This window comes from Equus caballus, chromosome 11 (genome assembly GCF_041296265.1).
Source record: "Equus caballus isolate H_3958 breed thoroughbred chromosome 11, TB-T2T, whole genome shotgun sequence".
NCBI lineage: Eukaryota > Metazoa > Chordata > Mammalia > Perissodactyla > Equidae > Equus > Equus caballus.
The window spans coordinates 20604195-20629642 of record NC_091694.1 but is presented as its reverse complement, the minus strand read 5'-3'; the positions used below and the strand labels follow the sequence as shown (position 1 = coordinate 20629642).

General features: G+C 42.6%; 1 protein-coding gene across 4 annotated transcripts in view; it reads right to left on the bottom strand.

Annotated features, from left to right (window-relative positions):
* The window catches only part of STAT3 (signal transducer and activator of transcription 3), a 61831-nt gene extending 36623 nt beyond the window's left edge, over nt 1-25208 (bottom strand). For all 4 annotated transcript variants that reach the window (XM_023651588.2, XM_023651590.2, XM_023651589.2 and 1 more), the window contains exon 1: nt 24860-25208. The gene's annotated coding sequence lies outside the window, so the exon portion shown is untranslated. The remainder of the gene's footprint in view (nt 1-24859) is intronic.
* Nucleotides 25209-25448: the final 240 nt, after the last annotated feature.

Genomic DNA, 25448 nt, shown 5'->3' with positions numbered 1-25448 from the left:
TTCCCCACCCTGGCCGCTGATTAGAACCACAAGGGCAGATATTTAAAAATAAATAAACAAACAGAGATAAACAGAGATACTTGGCTCAGGGTGGGAACCAGGTTGTGATATTGAAAAGCTCCTAGGATGATGCTAATGTGCGGCCAGACTGAGAACCTCAGAATAAGAGCAGAGATCAGGGCTCAACTCTGAATGCACATCAGAATCACCTGAGGGGCTCTTAGATGCCAGATGCTGATTCTTACTCCAGATGTACTGAATATTAATCTCCAGAGATGGGGTCCAGGCAGCTGGAATGAAGCAGAACACTGTAGAGATGCATAAGGAGACTACAGCAGGAGATGAGGCTGGAGAAGGCTCTCATGTAAGCCATACTAAGAAATAGGAACTCTCATCCAAGGGCAATAAGGAGGTCTGAAAAGTTATGAGCAGACAAGTGACAAGTGACAATTTGATCTACATTTCAGAAAGATTCCTCAGGCTGCAATAATCAAGGTGAGAGACGGCAGTGGCCTGAACTTGGATAGCAGCGTCAGAAATGTTTTGAAGCTGACATCTTCCAGAGATATTAAAGAGGGAGATGTGACAGGGTTTGGTGACTTGCTGAAGGGCAAAAGAGGGGTAAGGGACAACCTCCCAGGTTCCTATTGCACTTGGTGCTCAAACAGAGGTTAAATGTTCACCCTGAGAAATGTCACAGGAGTAATTCCAGTATCGGTAGGACAACTGGGCCAGATGGCCTCTAAAGACTGTTCAGTCTATAAATTACAATCAGGCTCGATTCCCTCAAGACATTAAGGTTACTGCAATCCAAGAACAAATGCTGCAGTAATAGTAAATTGATATTTAACAAAAAAAGTCCAGGGTTACTAAAAAAGTCCAGGCTATTCCCCTACTTAAAACCCCAGAGATGACTTTGCATTGTTCTTAGGCTGAAAAACAAAATATGTAACATTAAGACAGAATAATGTGCTCAGAGCATGGGTCCTGGAGCCACAATCCCAGACTTGAATCTTGGCTCCACCACTTAGATGGATGTGAGCTAGTGTCAGGTTACTAGCCCCTTTGTGCTTCTGTTTCCTCATCTGGAGATGAGGAAGAAGGGGGGAAATAGGACTTACCTCACAGGGTCGCTGTAAGAACTAAACGAGTTAACATACACAATCTTAGTGTTGTCAATGTAAGTAGTGTCAATGTGACTGACAGCGCGGCTAGCCCTGTCTTTCTTGCCTCAGTTGGCCTCAGCCTGCTAGCTGAAGTCCCGACACTCAGTCTGCTCTTCTTTCAGTTGCTCAAAAATACCAAGGCCTCCCACCACAGATGGTCCACATGCCTTCCTTCTATCACCATCACCATCGCTTGGACCCGAGCACCATGACTCCATAGCTTGCACTCCGCTGGATTGCCAGCTCCATGAGGGCAGGAAAAGCCTTGGCTTTTGCTCACTAGTGTGTCCTCCCTCTCCCCTGCCAGGATCCAGTAGAGAGCTCAGCTCATAATGGGTGCTCAAAAAATATGTATGGAATGAATAAACCGCAGGTATGAACTACAACTACACTGAGTGAGCCAGATTCTCCCAGGCGAGGACACTGCATCCACGAAGACGAGTCTGAGGAGCAGACTACCTCTTTTCGGTTTTGCTGTTAGAAAAATTCAAGGATGAGTCAGTGACCTTCCAACAAGAGTAAAGCAGCACTCCCCCAGCTCAAAAACATACGCTAACTTCTCACTGTCCAATTCAAAAACTTTACCCCTGGCTGAGGCTCCCCAACTCAGTCAATTTTGGCCACCTCCAGCTCCTCTCTCCAGCCTCAAGATAACTTTAAAAAATATCCTGTCTTTCATCAAGTCAACTTATCTCCCGTCACCCCTGCCCCCCAAAGACTTTGCTTCTTTCTCACAGATGTCCTTGCCTAAAACATTTTTCCCCTTGGTGGCATTATATGTCCCTTTCCTTCTCTGTTGGAGAGGCTTTCCCTAACCACCGCTCTGGTCCAATCACTGCTTTAACTCTGAATGCCCACAGCCCTTACATATGAGGCTGAGGCTTTTCCTTGTTTTGATTCCATCTCCTCCATTTGAGGAGGAGCTCTCTGCTGGCAACCCTCTTTGCATCCTTCTGATCTAGAGCTTCCAACCAGATCTTAGATTTAGGACATCAAACCAACATTTCCTTTACTCACATTTGCACACACACATAAATACCACCTCCACGGCAAAAGTTGCTACTCAATAGTTACTGATGGTCATAGTACTTAAAAGCATTAAAAGCACGGCACTAATATGGCAACTGCATCTAGGAAAACAAGATTAGCTCTACCCTGCGTGATTGGTTACCTAGAATTTGGAGGTTTTTCTGGAGAGAAGCAAAGCATTCTCCCAATGAGCTGTGAATGCTAAGGGACTCGCCCTCATAGGAATCAGAGGTGGGCTGCCAATTTTTTAAAACAGGAGTACAGCCCTTGAGAAACAATTGTAGGTTGGGCAAGCAAATCATCACATCAAAATTTCCAGGCTTGAAGGCAACTGAAGGGAGGAGAAATTCCTGGAAAAAGCCTGTGGGTACGGTTATCCTTGGCCAAAGCCCAAACAAAAGAGTCATAAAAGTATCTCCCAATCTAGAATGCTATGTAAGTTACTAATATTCTTTTAAGTCAGGCAACTGAAACAAAGCAGAGAAAGGGAACTTAAATTTCAGAATCTCGATGTCACAGACCCACGATATACTCCGCACTTATCGAAGAGAAAGAAGAACCTTTTCTCAAACTTATTCAGGTCACTTTCCTTATAAGAGAGATTAAGGTAATCCTGGTCACATGCCATGCAGCTATGTATAATTGGGGCTAAGAATCCATATCCGTGGATCCTGTGTTGAACTCCTTCCTTCAAAGTAAATATGGTTTGGGCAGAACCTCAAATTCAAAGGGTATTTGTGGTGGTTGTAAAATGTGGCCCCAAATTCTTTGATACTCTTCCCATTGACAGAAGGGATCTTTGTTCCCTCCTCTTGAATCTGGCTAAGCCCGTGACTGCTCTCACCAACAGAGTATGAGGGAAGTGTTCATACGCAACTTCCAAGGCTATGTGCTTCCATATGATTCTCTTGGAAGGCTCATTCTCCAGAACCCAGCCAACATCCTGTGAGAAGCCCAAGAAAGAAGATGCCACGTGGAGGTATTTGGTCTACAGTCCCAGCTGAGATCAGCCTTTGACTCATCTCAGCCCAGGCCCAGCTATGTGAATGAAGCAGACTCCAGATGATGACTGCCCCCAGATGGTCAAGTCTTCCCAGATGAGGCCCCAGACACTGTGGAGCAAAGACCAGCCATCCCTGCTGTGCCTATCTGAATTCCAGCCCACAGAATCTGTGAGCACAATAAGATGGGTGCTGCTTTATGCCACCAAATTTGAGATGGTTCATTGCATTTGGTGACTGGAACATTTCTAACACAGTGATGAAATACTGTCTTTATAGAAAGTCCAACTTGTTTGAGAAAAGAATTCGTAGTTTTAAAGGAAAAGGCTTTGCTGTTAAAACTTTTAATAGTAAACATCTTCTTTCCCTCTATGCACTCACATTCTGATTCATCCAGTCCCATTCTTTCAAAATAATATCTATACACTGACAGTCTCCACATTTCCATCTCCAGCCCCATCCTCTCACAAACTCCAGAGTGTATATCCAACAGCCTACTTGATATCCCTACTTGGATATCTAACAAGCATCTCAAACTTCACATGCCCAAAATAACTCCTTCGTTAAAAACTTCTCCCAGACAGCTTCCTCTCCAATCTTCCCTATTTTAGCAAACGGTAACTCCATTCTAGCACCTACTCAAGCTAAAAACCTTGAAAATAAGTCTTGACTCCAGTCTCTCTCTCTCCTCCTTCTCCTTCCTCCCTCTCTCCTCCCACATCCAATCCATCAACAAATCCTGTTGGCTCCACTTTCAAAATGTCTCTAGAATGTGAGCACTTCTCCTCCCTTCTGCTGCTACAATCTTAATCCAAGCCACCATCATCTCTGACCCAGACCTACTGCACTGAACTCCGAACCAGTCTTGCTCTCCCCTTTGTCCCTCCACCGTCAACTCTCCACGTTACAGATTGTTTCAAAACACAAGTCAGATCATTTCATTTCTCTGCTCAAAATCCACACAGAAAAAAAATCCAACTCCTGCCACAGCCCACAAGTAATCCATTTTGCCCCCGATGGCTCTCTGACCTCCTTTCCTGTGCACTCCCCTTTGCTCACACCTGTCTCCTTTCTGCTCCTGGAACCCACCATGCTCATTTCTGCTCCATGCCTCTTGCACTTTCTTCTCTGCCTAGAAAGCACTTCCCCTAGATAGCTACCTCTCTCACTTCATTCAGGTCTCTGCACAAATGTCCCTCGATACCACTCTATCTAAAACCACATATCTACCACTGCTGTATTTTTCTTCACCATACTCATCACCCTCCAGTATACCATATATTTCTTTCAAATCTCCTTCCTCCACCACCTGCTAGGGACGTAAGCACCATAAAAACAAAGACTTGTTTCTGCTCAGTGCTGCTTTCCCAGGACCTATAGATGCCCAAATATGCAGTGAATAAATGAATGAAAAGTAAAAAAGTTTAAAAAAAAAAATCTGTAACATGCTTTTAACATGGAGAAGACTGAATTACCTCGAGCTAACTGACTTCATACAATGGCAGAAACCGGTCTTTCTCAAACATGCAAATTTACTGTAAGTGACAAAGCAAATATACAAAGTTTCCCAATAGAATAATTTATATTAAAATGTAAACCTCATAATACAAAATTTTAAAAATATACGGCTTTTCCTATAAAGCTAAATTGTTATATAGTAAACTTGTTTCTCCTTAAATTGCAACAATGAGACTTCAGCACCGTCTCGTCATCTAAAAGAAGACATTTCATGACATGTGCCTGTTGGGAGTATTTGAGAATCTAAGATATTATACCATAACTAAATATTGACATGTAGATGCTAAAATGAGGCATCTCATGAAATATAAAACCACTTGGATGAGTAAATTTATTCTGAGATATTCCCAAAGTGAAAGGTCTAAGACCCAACCTAGTTCAACAGCAAATCTTTTCACACAGTACTTCTATTGCCTGCTTTGCAAGACACTTGGGCTCCAACTCAATAACAAAAAGCATTTTTGTTGTTGTCGTTTTTTTAAGAGCTCTTAAAACATATAAAATCCAACCTCCTCGTTTTACAGACATGGAAACAGACCACTGACATGAGCATCAGGAATGTCCAACAGGCAGCCTCTTGACTGAGTCTAGTGTTCTTTCCACCACAACACGACTTAAGAGGCAAAGAGTAGATCAAGTATCAACTTTACAATAGAAAAACAGTTAGAGGGGGAAAAAGTCTGACTACAAACAGAAAATCATCTATCCAGGCAGAAAAACAGGGTCATAGTTGTTATTCTCCTGAAGAGAAGTATTTTGTTGTTGGGATTAAAAAAAAAAAAGATGTTGGGCTGGCCTGGTGGCATAGTGGTTAAGTTTGTATGCTCCGCTTCACTAGCCCAGGGTTTGCAGGTCCAGATCTCGAGCGTAGACCTGCACACCACTCATCAAGCCATGCTGTGGCGGCATCCCACATACAAAATAGAGGAAGACTGGCACAGATGTTAGCTCAGGGACAATCTTCCTCAAGCAAAAAGAGGAGGATTGGCAAAAGATGTTGGCTCAGGGCCAATCGTCCTCACCACCCCCCCAAAAATGTTTCTCACATAACTGTGACCTCAGTAGATAAAAATGCACAGAAGTAAAATATATCATTTCTCAGAGGTTTCCTCTTGTTTTCTTTGCCCAGTTTTTTTTTTTTTTTTTTTTTAAAGATTTTATTTTTTCCTTTTTTCTCCCCAAAGCCCCCCGGTACATAGTTGTGTATTCTTCGTTGTGGGTTCTTCTAGTTGTGGCATGTGGGACGCTGCCTCAGCGTGGTCTGATGAGCAGTGCCATGTCCGCGCCCAGGATTCGAACTAACGAAACACTGGGCCGCCTGCAGCGGAGCGTGCGAACTTAACCACTCGGCCACAGGGCCAGCCCCTCTTTGCCCAGTTTTTTTAAGATATAATTGACATATAACATTGTACTAGTTTTAGGTATATAACATAATGATTGATATATGTACTGTGAAATGATCATCATATTAAATTTACTTAATATCCATCACTTCACATAGTTACAAACATTTTTTCTTGTGATGAGAACTTTCAAGATCTACTCTCTTAGAAACTTTCAAATATACAGTACCATATTGGTAACTACAGTTACCATGCTGTACATTACATCCCCAACTCAGAGGTTTTTAACCAACCTGTGCCATTTAGGAGGCCGCGTGTGGAGGTGTCAATGGCTCATTGAACATTTGAGTGCCTCTTTACCAGCTGTTTTGCTATGCCCTGAGGAACATGGGGTCAGAGAACTCAGTCCCTACCAGGGCAAGAGGAATGCATGACTCCAGGAGGTACACAACTCCAAAATAAGGTGAATGGTGCTCCTGGGAGTTGTGCTATCTGGTCCCCACTGTCAAGGAAGATACAGTTTTGAAAGAAAGGGAGATATGTAACAAGATAATTACATGAAAACAGAACGGTGCTACACCAGAAGGCGTACACTTTACAAGGTATAGTGGCTCTACAGGAGAGGTGGTAACTCTAGAGAGGGAGGGGCAACCAGTCTGCGTAGAGGGAACAGCATGTGCCAACACAGGGAAGCTCAAGAGAACATGACATAGATCTTCTGCTTAAAGATGACCCAAAAGCCTACTAAAGTGACAGTAAAGCAGGGGCAATGGGGACAAACTCACAGGGAATGGGAAATGAGACGACAGGGGACACAAGATGTCACTAAAATTCCGGAATCCAGAAAGTGGAGAGATGGTAACTGACCCAGCACAGCTGAGAACCCCAAACAGTTAATGCGTGCAGAAGGGGTCCCAGCCAGAAGCACACCATGCACCCTCCAAGAGCTCCAGCTGGAGGCAGTAGGCATGGCTGAAGGCAGGAACAAAAGGTTTAGTTGAAAAGTCTGTATAAAGAGCATTTAGAGTCTCCAGATAACTACCTCCCTTTGGACCCAGCAGGAGACAGAATGCTTATTCTCTGGAGAAAGCCAAGTCCGGACCTGAGGACACCAGCTGAGGTGAACTAAAGCACAGAGAGCAGGTGAGAAGCGACATCTATCAGCTCCCACAACCCTGGCAGCCAGGGCCTCCCTCAGTCACCCCACCGTGAAGCCCAACAAGCACAGAAGAACAACCAGCTTTTTACTGAACAGAACTAAGAACTATCACGCTTTTGAAGAAAACTTCCAATATGAGACAGAGAAATGAATACAAGAAAAAAGGAACCCAGGAGTCAGAGAATACTAGGAGCAGACAAAAATTTGACAAAACTATACGGAATATCCTCAGAGAGACAAATTATACCCATTAAACAGGAATCAAATAAAAAATGAAGATGAATATGAAGATGGCAATGAAAAAGGGCTCTTGAAACTGAAAGTGAGAGCCAGAATTAAAAATTAATGGGGGGGCGGGGGGCGGCCCTGTGGACAAGTGGTTAAGTTCACACACTCTGCTTCGGTGGCCTGGGGTTCACTGGTTCACATCCTGGGTGCAGACCTACACACCACTCACCAAGTCATGCTGTGGTGGCATCCCACATAGAAGAACTAGAATGACTTACAACTAAGATATACGACTGCGTACTGGGGCTTTGACAAGGGGAAAAAAAAAAGGAAGATTGGCAACAGATGTTAGCTCAGGGCCAATCTTCCTCACCAAAAAGCATACGTTAAAAAAAAATTTTTTTTTAATAAATAAATAAAATAAAATTAATAGATGGGTTGAAAGATAGAGCCAAGGAAACCCCCTAGAATGTAATCCACAACAAAAAAGATGGAAAATAGAAGTGGAGAAGCAAAACAAAACACAACTTAGATGATCTGTCCAGAAGATTCAGTATGTGACAAAGAGGATTCACAAAGAGAAGGGAAAATGGTAAAGTGGGAATTATCAAAGAAATAATAAGAATTTTCCTTTCTAGATTTCCATCTAGTACCCAACCCAATGAATGCAAATAGACCCACATGAAGGCACATCCTATGAAATTTCAGAACAGTGGGAATAAAAAAAGTTATACAGGCTTCCGGAGAAAAGAAACAGAAACAGAAAAGGATCAGAAACCAGAACAGCATCAGATTTTCAACACAAATGCTGAAGGATCCAAAGACAATTGAGTCAACAGTGCTTTCAAAATGATGAGCAAACAATTCAATGCCCACCCAAATGATCATTCAAGGGTGAACAGAGAATAAAGACATTTCAGATAAGCTGCAACTCAAAAAAGTTACTTCCCATGCGTCTTTTCTTGACAGCATGTTACTAGAACATATGCTTCAGCAAATGAAGCGGTAAAGCCAGAAAGAGGAAGACACAGAATCTAAGGAAAAGGGAATCCTGTGTAGGAGAGTGGTAAAAGGAGGCCCAGGTTGCAGCAGAACCAGGGGACGTTGGCAAGAAAATAATGAGTCGATTGTCAATGCATTCAAGTATCTGAAGTAAACTGCCAGGCATTTGAGAAACCTGCTGGGACATTTGGGGAAAGTCAGCATAGGTATAAGAAAACTAAACAAGTTTTTAAAAATACAAATAGTAACTCCAGGAAAAAAATAAATATTTGTATGTGAAAGGAAACATAATCATAGTACACCACTTGGCTTATCAGTGAATATTTATTCAGTCAAAATAAAATGCACTAATTAGTGGTTTGACTAAGGTGGTTTAAAAATTATGATAATTGGGGCCGGCCCGGCGGCGCAGCGGTTAAGTGTGCACGTTCCGCTTCAGCAGCCCAGGGTTCGCTGGTTTGGACCCCGGGTGCAGACATGGCACTGCTTGATAAGCCATGATGTGGCAGGCGTCCCACATATAAAGTAGAGGAAGATGGGCACGGATGTTAGCTCAGGGCCAGTCTTCCTCAGCAAAAAGAGGATCGGCGGTAGTTAGCTCAGGGTTAATCTTCCAAAAAAAAAAAAAAGATTTAGGTAACATTCTATCTTCTCTCAGAAGAAACCTCCTTATTTATTCATTCAAAAAAGAAAACAGTCTAGGACCAAGGGCAGGGTACAGAGTGGTGAACAGGAAACAGGCCTCTGCCTCCTTGAGATGGAGGAAGACAGACAAATAGGAAGGTAATTACCACTTGTGATAAGAACAGTGCAGATGACAGGCTAGCAGTGACTGGGGTCAAGTTGGTGTACTTTAGATAGGGAAGGCATCCTGAAGGAAGTAACTATTTGCTCTGACTCCTAAAGGAAAACAGACCTTTTTATGTTCAAATCTCACTTTGGGATTTCCAGGACCAAAAAGATAGTGTAAATTCAAACATTAGAATGGGCAGGCCTAGGCTTAGGAATTCTTTTAGGAGACTTGCAGTTCCAACTTCTCACCAAAACAAGGCTTTGTCTCCTGCCTAGAGCAGCTGCGAAACTAAAAATCCTTAGCAACAGAGATAGGCATATGCTCCCACCTCCCTTCTTACAGGCTGGCTGCTTCGCCCTTTTTGGTGAGGTTCCATTTGATTTTTGACTGGTGAGATTTCCCTAATTTTCTCGAGAGCCCAGAATACCCAGCATCTCTTGGTGTTTTGTACAGGAGGCTTTTCAGGGTATCTAGTCAGACATAGATCAGATGTAGAAGTCAGGATGAGACAAGTAAAGGAATTTAAGAAACTTTAGAGGTAGAACCAACAGGACTTGCTGATGATTTGAAGAGAAGCAGAGGCATGTGAGAACAGGAGAATTAAGGATAGTCCTAGGTTTTTGGCTTGCACAATGGGGTGGGTGGTGATGACATTTACTTAGATGGGGAAAGCCGGGCGGGGAGAACAGCACAAGCTTGTGGTAAGAAACTTTCAGAGCTATGGCTTGGACAAGATAAACAGGAGACAACTACAAGCTGTCCAAGAGAAAAGTCAAGTAGGCAACAGAATACAGGAATTGTGAGCCCAGAGACCCTGGGCTGGAGATACACCCTTGGTAGTCACCAAGATGGAGATGACAGTTAAAGCCAAAGTAATGGATAAGCTAACCTAGGGAGAGAACATAGAAAGAGAGAAGAAAGGGGGCCGGCCCAGTGGCGCAGCGGTTAAGTTCACCTGTTCCGCTTCTCGGCAGCCCAGGGTTCACCGGTTCGGATCCCGGGTGCAGACATGCCACCACATGGCAAAAGCCATGCTGTGGTAGGCGTCCCACATATAAAATAGAGGAAGATGGGCACAGATGTTAGCTCAGGGCCAGTCTTCCTCAGCAAAAAGAGGAGGATTGGCAGTAGTTAGCTCAGGGTTAATCTTCCTCAAAAAAGAAAGAAAGAAAGAAAAAGAAACAGAGAAGAAAGAGAGCCCCAGACACAGGTCTGAGGCACTTCACTATTAGTGTTCAGATAGAGGATGAACCAGGAAAGACCAGTAGGACTCAAGAAAAAACAGGGGAATATGTTGTCACAGAAGCCAAGAGAAGAGAGCCTTTTAAGAAAAAAGAGGTGTTCAACTATGTCTAATACCACTAAAAGGGTGAGCAAAATGGTGACAGAGTGGCATCTATTCAATTTGGTAATGCAGAGATCACTGGGGACACTCCAGCCCACCATTCCCATTCCTTCCTTCAGTCAGGTTAATGCTTCGGAATCCCAAGACAAATCAACCAAGAAGTCCACAAAGGCACTGAGCCACTCTTGTTACTTTTCTACCTAGGTAGGATTCATCACCTTAGAGGCTCTCAAGCCCCGCTGGAAGACTATCTTCTCACTTTTTTCCCTTAATCTGACAAAAAAAAAGTTATTAAAAAGGGTCCAAGAAGAATGACCCCTAGAAAGAATGATTCTCCACCTTCAAAAGATTTAGAAATCTTCAGTATTTCTCCACTATTCCAATCCCCCTAGGTTCAGAAATGTTCAGAACCTAAGGAAGAGCCAATACTCTACCCAGCATATCATATGTAAGAGCAGAGAAACTACACATGAAGATCAACATGTAAGTCTGTACTCTGGACTGTGGCCCACTGGCCAGCCTTATCTAGACCCAGAAGAGTTTGAAGATTAAACTTATGGGGGGAAAAGGTAAGCATTTCATTTCCTTGTCCCGAGTATACTAACCACAAGCATCCCAAAGTTTGTTCCTACATGAGCTTGAATTCTAGAAGAGAATTTTACGTCAGAGTAAAAAAGTTTTAATGAGAAAAAATTAAATATATCCAAAATATACAAAGAACTCTTAAAACTCTCTAAAAATAAGAAAACAAACAACCCAATTAAAAAATGGGCAGAAGATCTGAACAGGCACCTCACCAAAGATATACAGATGACAAATAAGCGTATGAAAAGATACTCGACATCATATGCCATTAGGAAATTGCAAATTAAAACAATAATGAGATACCACTACACACTTATTAGAATGGCCAAAATCCAAAATACTGACAACACCAAATACTGGTGAGGACGTGGAGCAAGAAGAACTCTCATTCATTGCTGGTGAGAATGCAAAATGGTGCAGCCGCTTTGGAAGATAGTTTGGCAGTTTCTTAAAACTAAGCATACTCTTAACATAAGATCTAGTGATCACACTCCTTGATATTTACCCAAATGAGTTGAAAACTTATGTCTACACAAAAACCTGCACACAAATATTTATAGCAGCTTTATTCATAATTGCCAAAACTTGGAAGCAATCAAGATGTCCTTCAGTGGGTGAATGGATAAACAAACTGTGGTACATACAGGCAGGCAACAAAAAGAAATACAGTATCAAGTCACAAAAAGACATGGAGGAATTTGAACAAATGTTGCTCAGTGAAAGAAGGCAATCGGAAATGGCTACACACTGTATGATTCCAACTAAATGATATTCTGGAAAAGATAAAACCATGGAGATAGTAAAAAAGATCAGTGGTTGCCAGAATTCAGGGAAGGGTGAACAGGTGGAGCCCAGAGAATTTTTAGGGCAGTGCATCTATTTTGTATGCTACTGTAATGGTGGATACATGGCATTATACATTTGTCAAAATCCACAGAATGCACAAGAGTGAACTCCAATGTAAACTACGGACTTTAGTTAATAATCAGGTATCAATATTGGCTCATCAATCGTAACAAATATACCACACCTAATGCAAGATGTTAATAACTGGAAAAACTGTGGGGGAGAGAGAGGAGGGGTACATGGGAATTCTCTGTACTTACTTTTTTTTTTTAAGGATTGGCACCTGAGCTAACATCTGTTGCCAATCTTTTTATTTACTTATTTTATTTTATTTTTTTAATCTTCTTCTCCCCAAAGCCCCCCAGTACATGGTTGTGATGCTAGTTGTAGGTCTTTCTAGTTCAACTATGTGGGATGCCACCTCAGCATGGCCTGATGAGCGATGCCATGTCCACGCCCCGGATCCCAACCAGTGAAACCCTGGGCCACCGAAGCAGAGCTCTCGAACTTAACCACTCGGCCACAGGACTGGCCCCTCTCTGTACTTTCTCATTAATTTTTCTGTATACCTAAAACTGCTCTTAAAATATATCTAGGGGCTGGCCCCGTGGCCGAGTGGTTAAGTTTGCTCGCTCTGCTTTGGCGGCCCAGGGTTTCGCTGGTTCGGATACCGGGCGTGGACATGGCATCGCTAATCAGGCCATGGTGAGGCGGCGTCCCACATGCCACACTAGAAGGACACACAACTAAAAATACACAACTACGTACCAGGGGGCTTTGGGGAGAAAAAGGAAAAAAATAAAATCTTTAAAAAGAAAAAGAAAGGAAAATGAGAGAGCTTTACCTATTTTACATGTAATAAGTGAGAGTTTACATTATCATAAAGACATGTCTGAAATAGAACAATATTTCTTATAGAATTTAAAGACATTTCTTTGCCAGAACTGTCTTTAGAAAGCAATCCAAGCAGTCAGAAACTGTCTTAATATATTCATGGATAGTCTGTCAATAAAACCAGACTGAACATTAATTCAATAAAGTCACGACTCTCTTGATAGTCATAATCCATCTGTGACTAATATTTGGGTCCATAAATACCAAGAAGAATAAGAGAAATCTCCAAACCATTTTCCCTCAGTGGACTACATGTCTACTAGACCATTTACCTCCATCTCCAAAACAGCAAGGATTTCTAAACTCTGTGGATGTGACTTCACTAATCCGAAGATGACTTTATAGCTTATGGTCCTTTAGAGCAGCATTTTTTTTTTCTTTTATTGAGGTAACATTGGTTACAATATTATATAAATTTCAGGTGTACATCAATATATTTCGATTTCTGTGTAGATTACATCACGTTCACCACCCAAAGATCATTATACACATGCCTAAACACCCCTCTCACCCTCCTCCCTCTCCTCTTGCCCTCTGGTAAATACCAATTCCACCTCTGTCTCTATCTGTTTGTCTATTATTGTTTTTATCTTCTATTTATGGTGACACCAAACAGTATTTGACTTTCTCCCTCTCACTTATGTCACTTAGCATAATACCCTCAAGCTACATCCATGTTGTTGAAAATGGCAAGCTTTCATCTTTTTGTGGCTGCGTAGTATTCCCTTGTCTATATATACCACATCTTCGGTACCCATTCGTCCCTTGATGGGCCCCTAGGTTGCTTCCAAGTCTTGGCAATTGTGCATAATGCTGCAGTGAACATAGGGGTGCATACATCTTTACTCATTTGTGTTTTCATGTTCTTTGCATAAATACCCAGCAGTGGAATAGCTGGATCATATGGTAGTTATGTTCTTAATTTTTTGAGGAATCTCCATACTGTTTTCCATAGCGGCTACACTAGTTTGCACTCCCACAAGAATGCCTTTTTCTCCACATCCTCTCCAACACTTGTTATTTCTTGTCTTGTTAATTATAGCCATTCTGATGGGCATGAGTTGATATCTCACTGTAGTTTTGATTTGCATTAGGAGACTCAGAGTCTCCTAATAATTGGTGACACTGAACATCTTTTCATATGCCTGTTGGCCATCTGTCTATCTTCTTTGGAAAAATGTCTGTTCAGATCTTTTGCCCATTTTTTAATTGGGCTGTTAGTTTTTTTGTTGTTGAGATGTATGAGTTCCTTATATATTTTGGACATTAACCCCTTAACAGATACAGAGTTTGCAAATATCTTCTCCCAACTGTTAGGTTGTCTTTTCATTTTATTGATGGTTTCCTCTGCTGCGCAGAAGCTTGTTAGTTTAATGTAGTCCCATATGTTTATTTTTTCTATTGTTTCCCTTAGAGTAGCATTTTTCAAACCAAGGTCCACCTGCTACAGAATACCTGCCTGCCTATCAAAATGACCCTAGATCTACTAACTCAGACTCTCTGGGGGCAGAACCATAGAATCTTTTCTTTTCTTTCTTAAACAGATACCACAGTGTTTTCTTATGCTAAAGCCTTTAGACTAGCAGTTCTCAAACTTTTTACTTGCAGGACTCCTTTATATCCTTAAAAATTGAGGACCTCAAAGAGCTTTTGTTTATGGAGGTTATATCTATCAATATTTACTGTTTTAGAAATTAAAACTGAGAAATTTTTAAAATATTTATTAATTCATTTAAAAATAATAAACCTATTACATGTTAACATAAGTAACATTTCTATGAAAAATAATTATATTTTCCAAAACAAAAAAAAATTAGTGAAAAGAGTGGCATTGTTAAGTGTTGGAAATTTCTCTCATGTCTGGCTTAATAGAAGACAGCTGGATTTCCTCATGTACTTTTGCACTCAATCTGTTGCAGTATGTTGTTTGGGTTGAAGTATATGAAGAAAATTTGGTCTCATATCGATATACTAGTTGGAAAGGGCAGAGAGCATCATAATAGCCTCTTCAGATAATTTTGGATATTCTTCTTTAATACTACACCAAAACTTGACAAGTGGCAGTTTCTTAAAGGTGAGGCACAAAGTGGAATCTGAAACCATAACAATGAACTTTTCATACTCAGTTACAATAAGATCCATTAGTCTATCCCATACTTTGAATACAATGTTTTCCCATACATGATTTTGTAATATCATGCACTGATCACTTAGAAGACAAACACTATTTCAGAGACATGGAGACCTTCCAAATGTCGACACACATCATTATACACTATCAAAAACATCACATTTGTTACCATTAAAAAATTACATTCATTTATATTGGAAAGCTGTCAAACTCATCATGGTGGATACAAATTTTCTCACATTCTAATTTTCACTTGAAAGCTTAAATTTTATCATTGGCGACAAACATTGTCAGTTGTTTTCCTTGAAGAGACAGTTTCCCTTCTTTTAAGAAGTAATGTCTATCAGTATCCCAGCTGGCGTGTCATTCTTTCAAGTAAAAATGGTGTTCCATGAAAAAAGCAGCTAGCGTGAGACTGCACTTCAAATGTTCCACAATAGCTTTTCCTTGAGACAACCATCACACTTCTATACAAGTCCTTTATGCATGTCTCCCATTTCATTATAAAATATCAAAAGCCATATCCTTTGGGGCAGGCCTGGTGGTGTAGCAGTTAAGTTCACACGCTCCACTTCAGTGCCCTGGGGTTCACTGGTTTGGATCCTGGGCATAGGCCTACACACCGCTTATCAAGCCATGCTGTGGCAGGAGTCCCACATATAAAATAGAGGAAGATGGGCACAGATGTTAGCTCAGGGCCAATCTTCATCAAAAAAAAAAAAAATCAAAAGACACATCCTCAAGAGTTAAGAGATAATGAAATTAATATCATTTACGATTTCATTATGGATATTCTTTTTTTTTTTTCCCTCCCCAAAGCCCCAGGACATAGCCGTATATCCTAGTTGTAGGTCCTTCTAGTTCTTCTTGTGTGGGATGCCACCTCAGCATGGTTTCATGAGCAGTGCTAGGTCCGTGCACAAGATTCAAACCGGCGAACCCTGGGCTGCCAAAGGGGAGCATGCAAACTCAACCACTACGCCACTGGGCTGGACCCTCAATGGACATTCTTTTTTTTTTTTTTTTTTACTTTTTCTCCCCAAAGCCCCGCAGTACACAGTTGTGTATCTTTAGTTGTGGGCCCTTCCAGTTGCGACATGTGGGACACCGCCTCAGCATGGCCTGATGAGCGGTGCCATGTCCGCGCCCAGGATCCGAACCAGCGAAACCCCAGGCCCACGAAGTGGAGCGCGAGAACTTAAGCACTCGGCCACGGGGCCGGCCCCTCAATGGATATTCTTAAGTGAAATCAGTTTTTTTTTCCTGTGAGTGCACTGAATACAATGAGTACCAGTGTAAGTGCAAATGCCAACTCACAAAAAGCACAAATAATGTCATGGAAATAGTTTTGATCTCAAAAACGCCCCCCCCACAAAGGATCTCAGGGACCCCTAGGGGTCTGTGGACCACACTCTGAGAAGTGCTGCTATAGACAACTCAAAGAGAAGGATCAATGAGCAACCCACGCACGGGAACAATCCAGAAAACCAACAACAACCCCTGCCCACAAGTGCCAAAGGAGGAACAGAGCTTAACACCAGTCTGTTGTGTTTTAGGGATGGAGTGGTTGAAATCAATGGAAGCTGGGCTTTTAGAAGTTGCACCAATTCCTACCTGCCCAAATGACAGACTCACACTGGGGTTTCACTTAATGAAGTAGCTAAACTTCTCCCCAGAATTAAAGTTTGAGGGGCAAAATGTGCACTATGTTAACCGCAAAGCTACATTTCTAAATACTATGCATATTATGACTAAAATATTAAAAGCTGGGGGCCCGGTGGCACAGTGGTTAAGTTCACAGGTTCTGCTTTGACGGCCTGGGGTTCGCCAGTTCGGATCCTGGGTGTGAACATGGTACCACTTGGCACGCCATGCTGTGGCAGGCATCCCACATATAAAGTAGAGGAAGATGGGCACAGATGTTAGCTCATGGCCAGTCTTCCTCAGCAAAAGGAGGAAGATTGGCGGCAGATGTTAGCTCAGGGCTGATCTTCCTCAAAAAAAAAAAATTAAAAGCCTATACGTACAGATTTATTCATATGTGCCCAAAGACAAATATGAGCATACTTACCATAACATTGTTTTCTGTCTTTAGATCTACAAACAATTTATGCCTATCATTAGAAGATTAATTAAATAAATTATGCCATCCACAGCCTGGACTACTACTATGAAGATCTTAAAAACATGAGACTGATATAAACATATTCCCATGGAGTGTTTTCTAAAGTAAACATAAAATGACAAAAAGCAAGATACAAAGTTATGTGTATAATTTGTTACTATGTGTGGAAGGAAAGAAAAGGAGAACAATATATTTGCATGTCTACATGTATTCACTCTGGAAAGATAAGTAAGAAATAGGTAACTAGCTGTCCTGGGAAAGCGAGTGCAGAGGATAAGGTAAAGAGAAGACGTTCCACTTACTACATAACTCTTTGTACTGATTAATTGAAATTTTTTTTCCTAAAATATTGCTTTTATAATAAAGAAAACGAGTCTGGAACTGAAAAACAAAACTGATACAGTCTCGCTGTAAATCTGTGGTTGAGACCAGCATTGATCCTGCCCAGGGAAAGGGGAAGCAGAGACTGCTCCAGTCTTTATCCTCCACCTCCAATCTCATTCTCCATTACTTGGAAAATATTCTCACTGGGTATAAAGGAATGGTACTCTCATTGCAAAGCTTCTACTGAGGCAGAAGTCTGGGGAACCACACAGCAGTATACACGGATGGCACTTCTGACCCAGGACACTGTGAATATTTCTGCAGCAAGGATTTTTTTTTTAAATAAACTTTACTTTTTAGAGTAGTTTTAGGTTCAAGCCAAAATTGAAGGGAAAGCACACAGAGTTTCCATAAGCCCCCTGTTCCCCAACAGGCACAAGCTCCCCTACTATCAACATCTGGCACCACAGTGGTACACTTGAGAAACAGAACTCTTCAATGGCTCCACGAACCTAGGATTCTTCAACAGAGTAATTAGGACCCTAAGTGCCTCACACGCTTCTACCCACTTACAGTCACTCTTATTTATGCACTCAAATGGAAAGGGACAATTACACATGGAATTAAGAATAAATATTGAGGGGCCAGCCCCCTGGCTGAGGGGTTAAGTTTGCACGCTCTGCCTCGGCGGCCCAGGGCTTCGCCGATTCGGATCCTGGGCATGGACATGGCACCCCTCATTAGGCCATGCTGAGGCGGTGTCCCACATGCCAGAGCTAGAAGGACCCACAACTAAAATATACAACTATGTACTGCGGGGCTTTGGGGAGAAAAAGGAAAAAGTGAAATCTTTAAAAAAATAATAATAATAAATAAATATTGATATTTGGCTTCAGAATGCTTCAATTATTCCACCCGCCCCTATGCATAACACAGTTACCATCCTAATTATGTCTTATTTTGGTTAATGTTTCAATAAATGTGCTTTCCCTAAACATACTGATAAAGAGAAGCCCATATACCAAACTGATTTATCAGGTAAAGTCAGTCTGAGATTAAATATTTATTGTGTCTAAACCACAAGTATAAAAAAATTCAAAGGCCAACTATTTTAATGCTAACTCGATGCAACAGTGCACTTTGGTTGGTTTCTAGGAGAGGTAATTACACAGCTAGCATCTGGGCTCTGAGGTTTTGAGGATTACATTTAGGTGGATGAGGGGGAAAGGAGAAACAAGGAAAAGTCTAAGGCCCTTAGATTCTGTCAGAAAAAGTGTCTGCTAAACAGCAAAATAAAATTAACATTAGAAAAGATGTGAAAAGCATGCATTTTAGGAAGCTTTCACCTAAGCAGGTGTTCAAAATCAGACTCAAATCCTCCAGTTCTCATAATAAGAATGAGAGGTCAGGAGACCACAAACTAATAAAATCAATCAACAAAGCGGGAAAACAGGTGGTTAACACCAAACAAGGCAGGGTTTTCCTAAATTGGGCTCACCTTCGCTAATCTAAATCAGTTTTCAGAAATGGCTTCTACAAAAACTACCCAAACATCCCCCTAATAATTTGTGCACTCCTCCTCCACTATAGGGAAGCCATTTATTTACCAGAAGGTTTACTTTCTCTTTCAAGCTCTGCTGGCTTCCTCCTGCCCCACATACGGCCAAGAAACAACTGGAAGGCCTTTTCTTTCCTGCCTTCTCCAAACTGGAAAGCTGGTGTGCTGGGGTGAGAGAATCTGTTTCATGGAGAAGCTGAGTGGTTCTTAACCACAAGGCAATTTTCAATACAGATTAGCTTGCAAAGGAAAGTTACAGGACAGGAAGTAAAGCTCTACTCTTCCAATGAAAACACACACACTCATACACATACACACATGTGCACACACACAGATGTGAAGGGACAAATCACCTCCCAGCCTCATACAGATCATTCACTCCACTTGGGATGCGGCCTCATCCCCAAACTGTATGCTGTCCCACGTTCCTTGTCTGACTCCTCCACCCCTCAAACCTTCAATATTATCTGTACTTTTTGAGTGTGAAGAACTCCAAGGGACTGTGCAAATTCCTAAGTGGTAATAAATTTTTAATATGTTGAATATTACTTAAAATAAATGGGCCGCAATCACAGGTTTTGGAATATGCAAACAGGCTTATCACAGGGCATTGGTGTAAACAGGAATTTATGGTTAGCCTTGCCTATTCCTTTCATGTGAGAGCCTCCATCTCCTCCACCACAGTGTAAATCCCCCTGGTCCCTATTCACTTAGTTTTTTCCTGTTAGGTTAGAATCTCCCAATCACTCCTTCTTTCCTTTGGGTCATTAATAGCTACCGTGAATCATAACATGCCTGACTTTATAATTAGATACTGCAGTTTTGAATAATATTAATTAGCACTCAAATTTTAGCTATCTGCCAAGCACTGTGCAAAGTAATTCATATACAGTATGTTGCTTAATCCTCACAACTCCCCTACAATCAGACTTGGTATCCACATTTTATGGGTAAAGAAACTGAAACCCAGAAAAGTTAAAGCAACTGACCCAAGGTCTAAGCGGTGGTGGATGTGGGACTAAAACCCAAGGAGCCTGACCTCATAGCCCATTCTTTTTAACTCCTACAGCAACTTAGGACCATGAAACCCTCAAAAACATCGCCCAAGCATTCTGACACCACAATAATAGCTACTTAGAAAAGCTCAAAATAGAAGCTCCTTGTCTGATGTAGATAAAAAGTCAAAGGTCAGGGAAAAGTTCAGTGATTAGTAAAGTCATTTATTCTTATGGATGGGGGTAGCAGAATGGAAAGCCAGATAATCCAAACCTTATTTTATTTTAGGGGTATATTTGCCTTCCTCATAATTCTTTTATTACGCTGTTAAAAGGAATTTGCAAGAAATATGTCCAAGACGAACTGCTAAGTAGAAAAAGCTGCAAAAAAAAAATCTGGAGACATATGCACTAGACTATTAACAGGATATATATACTTAGTTTATACTTCTACAAATTTAAATCTTTTTTTACAATCGCATGTATTACTTTTGTAAACAGGACACAACAACTTCTTTTAATAACATTTGAACCCAATTATTAACAGAAGAGAAGGGATAAGTGATGTGGCAGCTTCCTTTCCCCTCAGTTTAGTTCTCCTACACTAAGAACCTCCACTTAGAGCTCCCCGAACACACCATGCTGTACTAAGCCTCTGCACACTCATGTTCCCTCCACCTTGAATGCAACTGTTCACTCCTCAACTTTGTCGGGAGAATTCCTATTCATTCTACAAAACCCTCTTCAGGTATACCCTCTATGATAAAGCTTTTCCCTCACCCCTGAAGAGTTCATCTCTTTTCCTGGACATTTAATAGAACTTAGATTTATGGAGTTCTTACTGTATGCCAGACATTCTGCTAAGCATTTTACCTGCATTACCTCACCGAATCTTCAACAGCCCTAGGAGATAGGTACTATAACCCCTACAGATAAGAAACCTGAGGCTCAGATTCTGACTAGGAAGTGGTGCAGCCAGGATCCACTTCCAGACCTGCTTGACTCCAGAGCCTGAGCCTTGAACCACTACCCTGTCATCTGCCTCATCCTATGTCCACAGTGGCACGGCACACCCCATGGTCCCCACAACAACACCTCCAGTTCCCTGAAAACAAGGACCATACTTCATTATCCTTGTATCCCACCTAGCACAGTAATTGGCTCTCAATATGTAGTGTTTGCTGATCTGAGCTGAGAGTTAGGATAATTCTAACATGATAAATGAGAACTGGCCGTATAGAAATTCATTCTTCCATATGCTATTCCTTAAAAAAACTGGAAACATTTCAAACCATTTACCACCAAAGTACCATCTGCCCATCCCGACTAAAGGGCACCATAGTAAGCCAAGGTTTCTAGCAACAAATGTGTAACCACAGTATTAATTCTTTTCACCATAACCAACAACAGCACAGCAATGTCATCTTGCTGGATCTCACCAAGGCTGCTCCAGGACACCAGGAGCTCTTTAGGATTTGAGGATGTCCCTCAAGTGCTTTTGTGGTGGTTTTTATGAATGATCCAAAAGTTACAGTAAAATTTTTTAAGTATGAGAAACATAAAATGTGACTGGTCATTTGTAGCCAATTAAAAGTCCTCAAAAAACACTTCCGCACTTAAGCATGTCTGCTTTTTTCACCCAAAGCACCAAATCCGGTAAGTCAAGACACCCCTCTCTGGGTGCTGGCCCATGTTATAGGGTCAGCCTCAATGACAGCTCCCCTAGGGCAGGGACCATGTGCACTGATTTACTGTGTACAAACTAAGCAACACCAGGCACGTGCCTGACACAGAGTAGGCACTCCCTAATTAACACGAGTACTCAGCCTGAAAAACTTTTTTTTTGTTAAAGATTTTTTTTTTCCTTTTTCTCCCCAAAGTCCCCCAGTACATAGTTGTGTATTTTCAGTTGTGAGTCCTTCTAGTTGCAGCATATGGGATGCCCCCTCAGCATGGCTTGAGGAGTGGTGCCATGTCCGTGCCCAGGATTTGAACTGGTGAAACCCTGGGCTGCCGAAGCAGAGCGTGTGAATATAACCACTTGGCCACGGGGCTGGCCCCTGAAAAATCTTTAAAAGCTTCCCCTACTAAAGGACAGAACTAAAATTCCTTGGTCTTGCATTCAAGGCCTCTTATAAGGAGGCCCTCCTTCTCCTCCACTTACCTCCCTAATCTACCAGGAATCTGTTAATCTTATATCACCATACCTCCTCACCCAAATTCTTTATACCTATCAAATTCCAACCATTATTTGGGACCCAGATCAAATCTCTCCTTTGGCAAGAAGACTTCCTAGACAACTCCAGGTCTCATAATCTCTCCTTCCTCTGAAGACCTGTACCTCTTAATGCAGCACTGTCCCAAGAGAACTTTCTATGATAACAGAAATGTTCTATATCTATGCTATATGTTTTTAATACATAATAGCTACTTTGTTTGACAGCACAGGCTTAACGTCTCCCCATCTCTTCGAGGACAACATGTTGCATTGTATGGATAAAGCAGTTATTAAGTCGTCTCAGCAGACTGCAAGTTCTGTGAACAAGGCGTCTTATTCTTCATAGCAACTTTCACAAAGTTGCAAAAAGTAAATATATGTTGATTTGTACACCACCTCTGAAAAAGCCCTAAGGTAAAAAGGTACTGGACTCAGTGGCTGGAATGATCGTCACTACCTCTGCCCCATTTCACATCTCAATGTCAAGACACGCAGAGGCAGGGAGAAGAAAGCAACTTTCAGGGGACACAAATGACCACTTATCAAGCCACAAGACACTTTGGTTTAAGTGACATTTAGTTCACGACTGTCCTTCACCTACAATCTTGCCTAAATAAATATCTCTTTCCATTAGCAAATAGCTAAATTCTGATGGTAAATTATGCTGCCTAAAAAGTTAGTTACTTACCAGTTAAGACAGACAGCAGTTAGATAAGAAAATAACCTTAAGCAAACCTGATTTGTACTCCTTTTTTCACCTGTTTATTAAATATCTCCCTTGGAGTCTTACAGCCTATTGGTAGTATTTCACTGTCTAGGTATATGTCAGAATCTCACTAACACTTTTCCCAGCAGGGCCTCACTCACCCTAAATCAACACCTAATACTTAAGCACAGACAGTTAAAGAACACAAAATATATAGAAGGTATGATTTCCACCACTATGGGTTTCCGCTACCTTGGGCAAGGGTCTTGTTCCTTTGTCTTCAATTCCCTTATCGACAAAATGGGGTTAACGTTACATTAATTCTACCTTTTGTGGGTCAAGTCATAACTGGATATTTCTAAATGGTTATTCTTCCCAAAAGAACTAGATATAAAAATACTCATGAATTTGCTCGTGGTTCTTTGTGGTAGATGTGCTAACAAATATAGAGACTCAGATCAGCCCTCCAACATCTACAACAAGGTTTTTTTATATTGCAGACTTCTTTCCTCCATCCCACTATACAAATATCTGTGCAAAAATTCTGCTAGTACTCCAGTCTGGCACGTGTAATAAGAAAATTTTACTTCCCTTTGACTCAGGGAATACACACGTTTAAGATAAAATAAAATAGAAAATTGGGTGAATCAGGTCATAACAGTCTAAATCCACATATAAAAGACTGAGATGATTTACTGTTCTGATTTCTTCAAATCAATGCTTTATCAACACAGCCGGCCAAAAGTTACAACCCATACACAGAATAAATACCCCCTTTGGATGCACACACAATAAAAACCAGCAGGTGCACGTTACATACATTTTTAATAAGAAAAAGTGTGTCAACACTATACCCCCATTTGATACAACACAGAGGGATGTGTACTAAACAAGGAAAAAGCAACTTGGATGACAGTGGGAATTTTGTTAACTTAAGCCCAACCACACCCCCCAAACACAGGTAAAGTTTGCACGAATGGCTTTGCCAAGGCCAGCCTGTCTTTGTTTCCCTTTCCTCTGCATTTGCCCAAGATCTTGGCTCTGAGACAGAAAACTCCCACTCTCGATTGGTTCATTCTGTCCCATGCAATTAAGCAACACCACAATCCAGTAAACGCAAGGGCTCAATTATTTATCTTCTGGCCGAATGTACCAGGTGTTTATAAAAGAACAATGTCAAGGAGGAGAGAGGTTTATTTCTCTCTAGAGCTGGCTTGATTGGGGTTTTGTTTTTTTAGAAGGGGGAGGAGGGCAGCACGGTTTAACCTAGAAAAAGACGGGAGGGAATTTAGAAAGAGTTCGAGACTGTCAATTTCCCTACAGGAAACTCGATTCTTATGCAATAATCCTACGCACAACCAGCCAGCCCGCGAGGCTGTCGGGGAAGACACCTATTCCCACCTCCAGAGGGGCACAGCTGGCTCCCGAGGAGCGGGAACTGGGCAAGGCGGAGGAAGTGGCTCAGCCGGGAGCCGCCGGGGGACGGGAGGAGGCTCTTTCCAACTCCCCCCCGCCCCCCCGCGGTGATCTCCGCGGCGTGACAGTAGCTCCTGGGGCCGGAACGTCCCCAGAGCCCCAGGGAGCAGGAAGTCGGGGGCTGTCCCTCACTCCTGCCACCCTCACCCTAGATGCCCCTCGAGTCCATTCTCTCTCTTCCTCGGCGTCCCCCCTTTCTCCGAAGAACGAAACTTCCTTCCAGAGGCCCGCTCCTGTCATCCTGGGGAGTTGTCCCTTCAGAGCGACCCTCCGTGTCCCCTCGTAACCTCCGCTCCCCTGAAGTTTCCATCCACAACTCCCCCAAACACCCCAAAGGCTCCCGGCCCCTGCGGCGCCCCCCGGGATCCCCAGGCCTGGGGGCCGTCGGGGGGCGGCCCCACCCTTCACCCCCTTCACCTGTTTCTCGGGCTGAGGCCCGACAGGCCGGGGCTGCGCTTGCGCCGGGGTTCGGGCCGCGGGGCTCCCTAAGGCCGGGGGCCTCTCCTAGCAGACGTGGAGAGAGACGGCCGTGCTGGGGCGCTCGGCAAGGATCCGGTTCGGGCTCGCTCCCTCCGCGGCAACGTCGGAACCCCAGGCTCCCCCTCCCCGTCTACGCCGCCGCAGCTCCGGAAACCGCTGAATTACAGCCCCTCCAGCCAATCCCCGCCCAGCCCCCGCCTGGCCACGACACGCCGGTCCTGCATAATTCATGAGACGGCCAGTTTTCTCGGCCACCCAGAGGCCCTAGTGCGTGCGGCGGACACCCAAAGCCCCACCCACCGACCAATGAGGAGAGCCTCTGGGAGAAAGGGCGGAGCCAAGGCAAGACTGGGAACGCCCCCGTGCCGGCTGTTCCAAGGCTTCAGTGCTCCTCCCTCCGCAACAACAGGGAAGAGCAGAAGCCTTGGGCACAGAAGCCCGGGGGGAGGGAGGGAAGATGACCGGAATGTCCTGCTGAAAACTCAGCTGAGTTCCTGGCAGTGCGTGACGTCAAGGCACTTTAAAT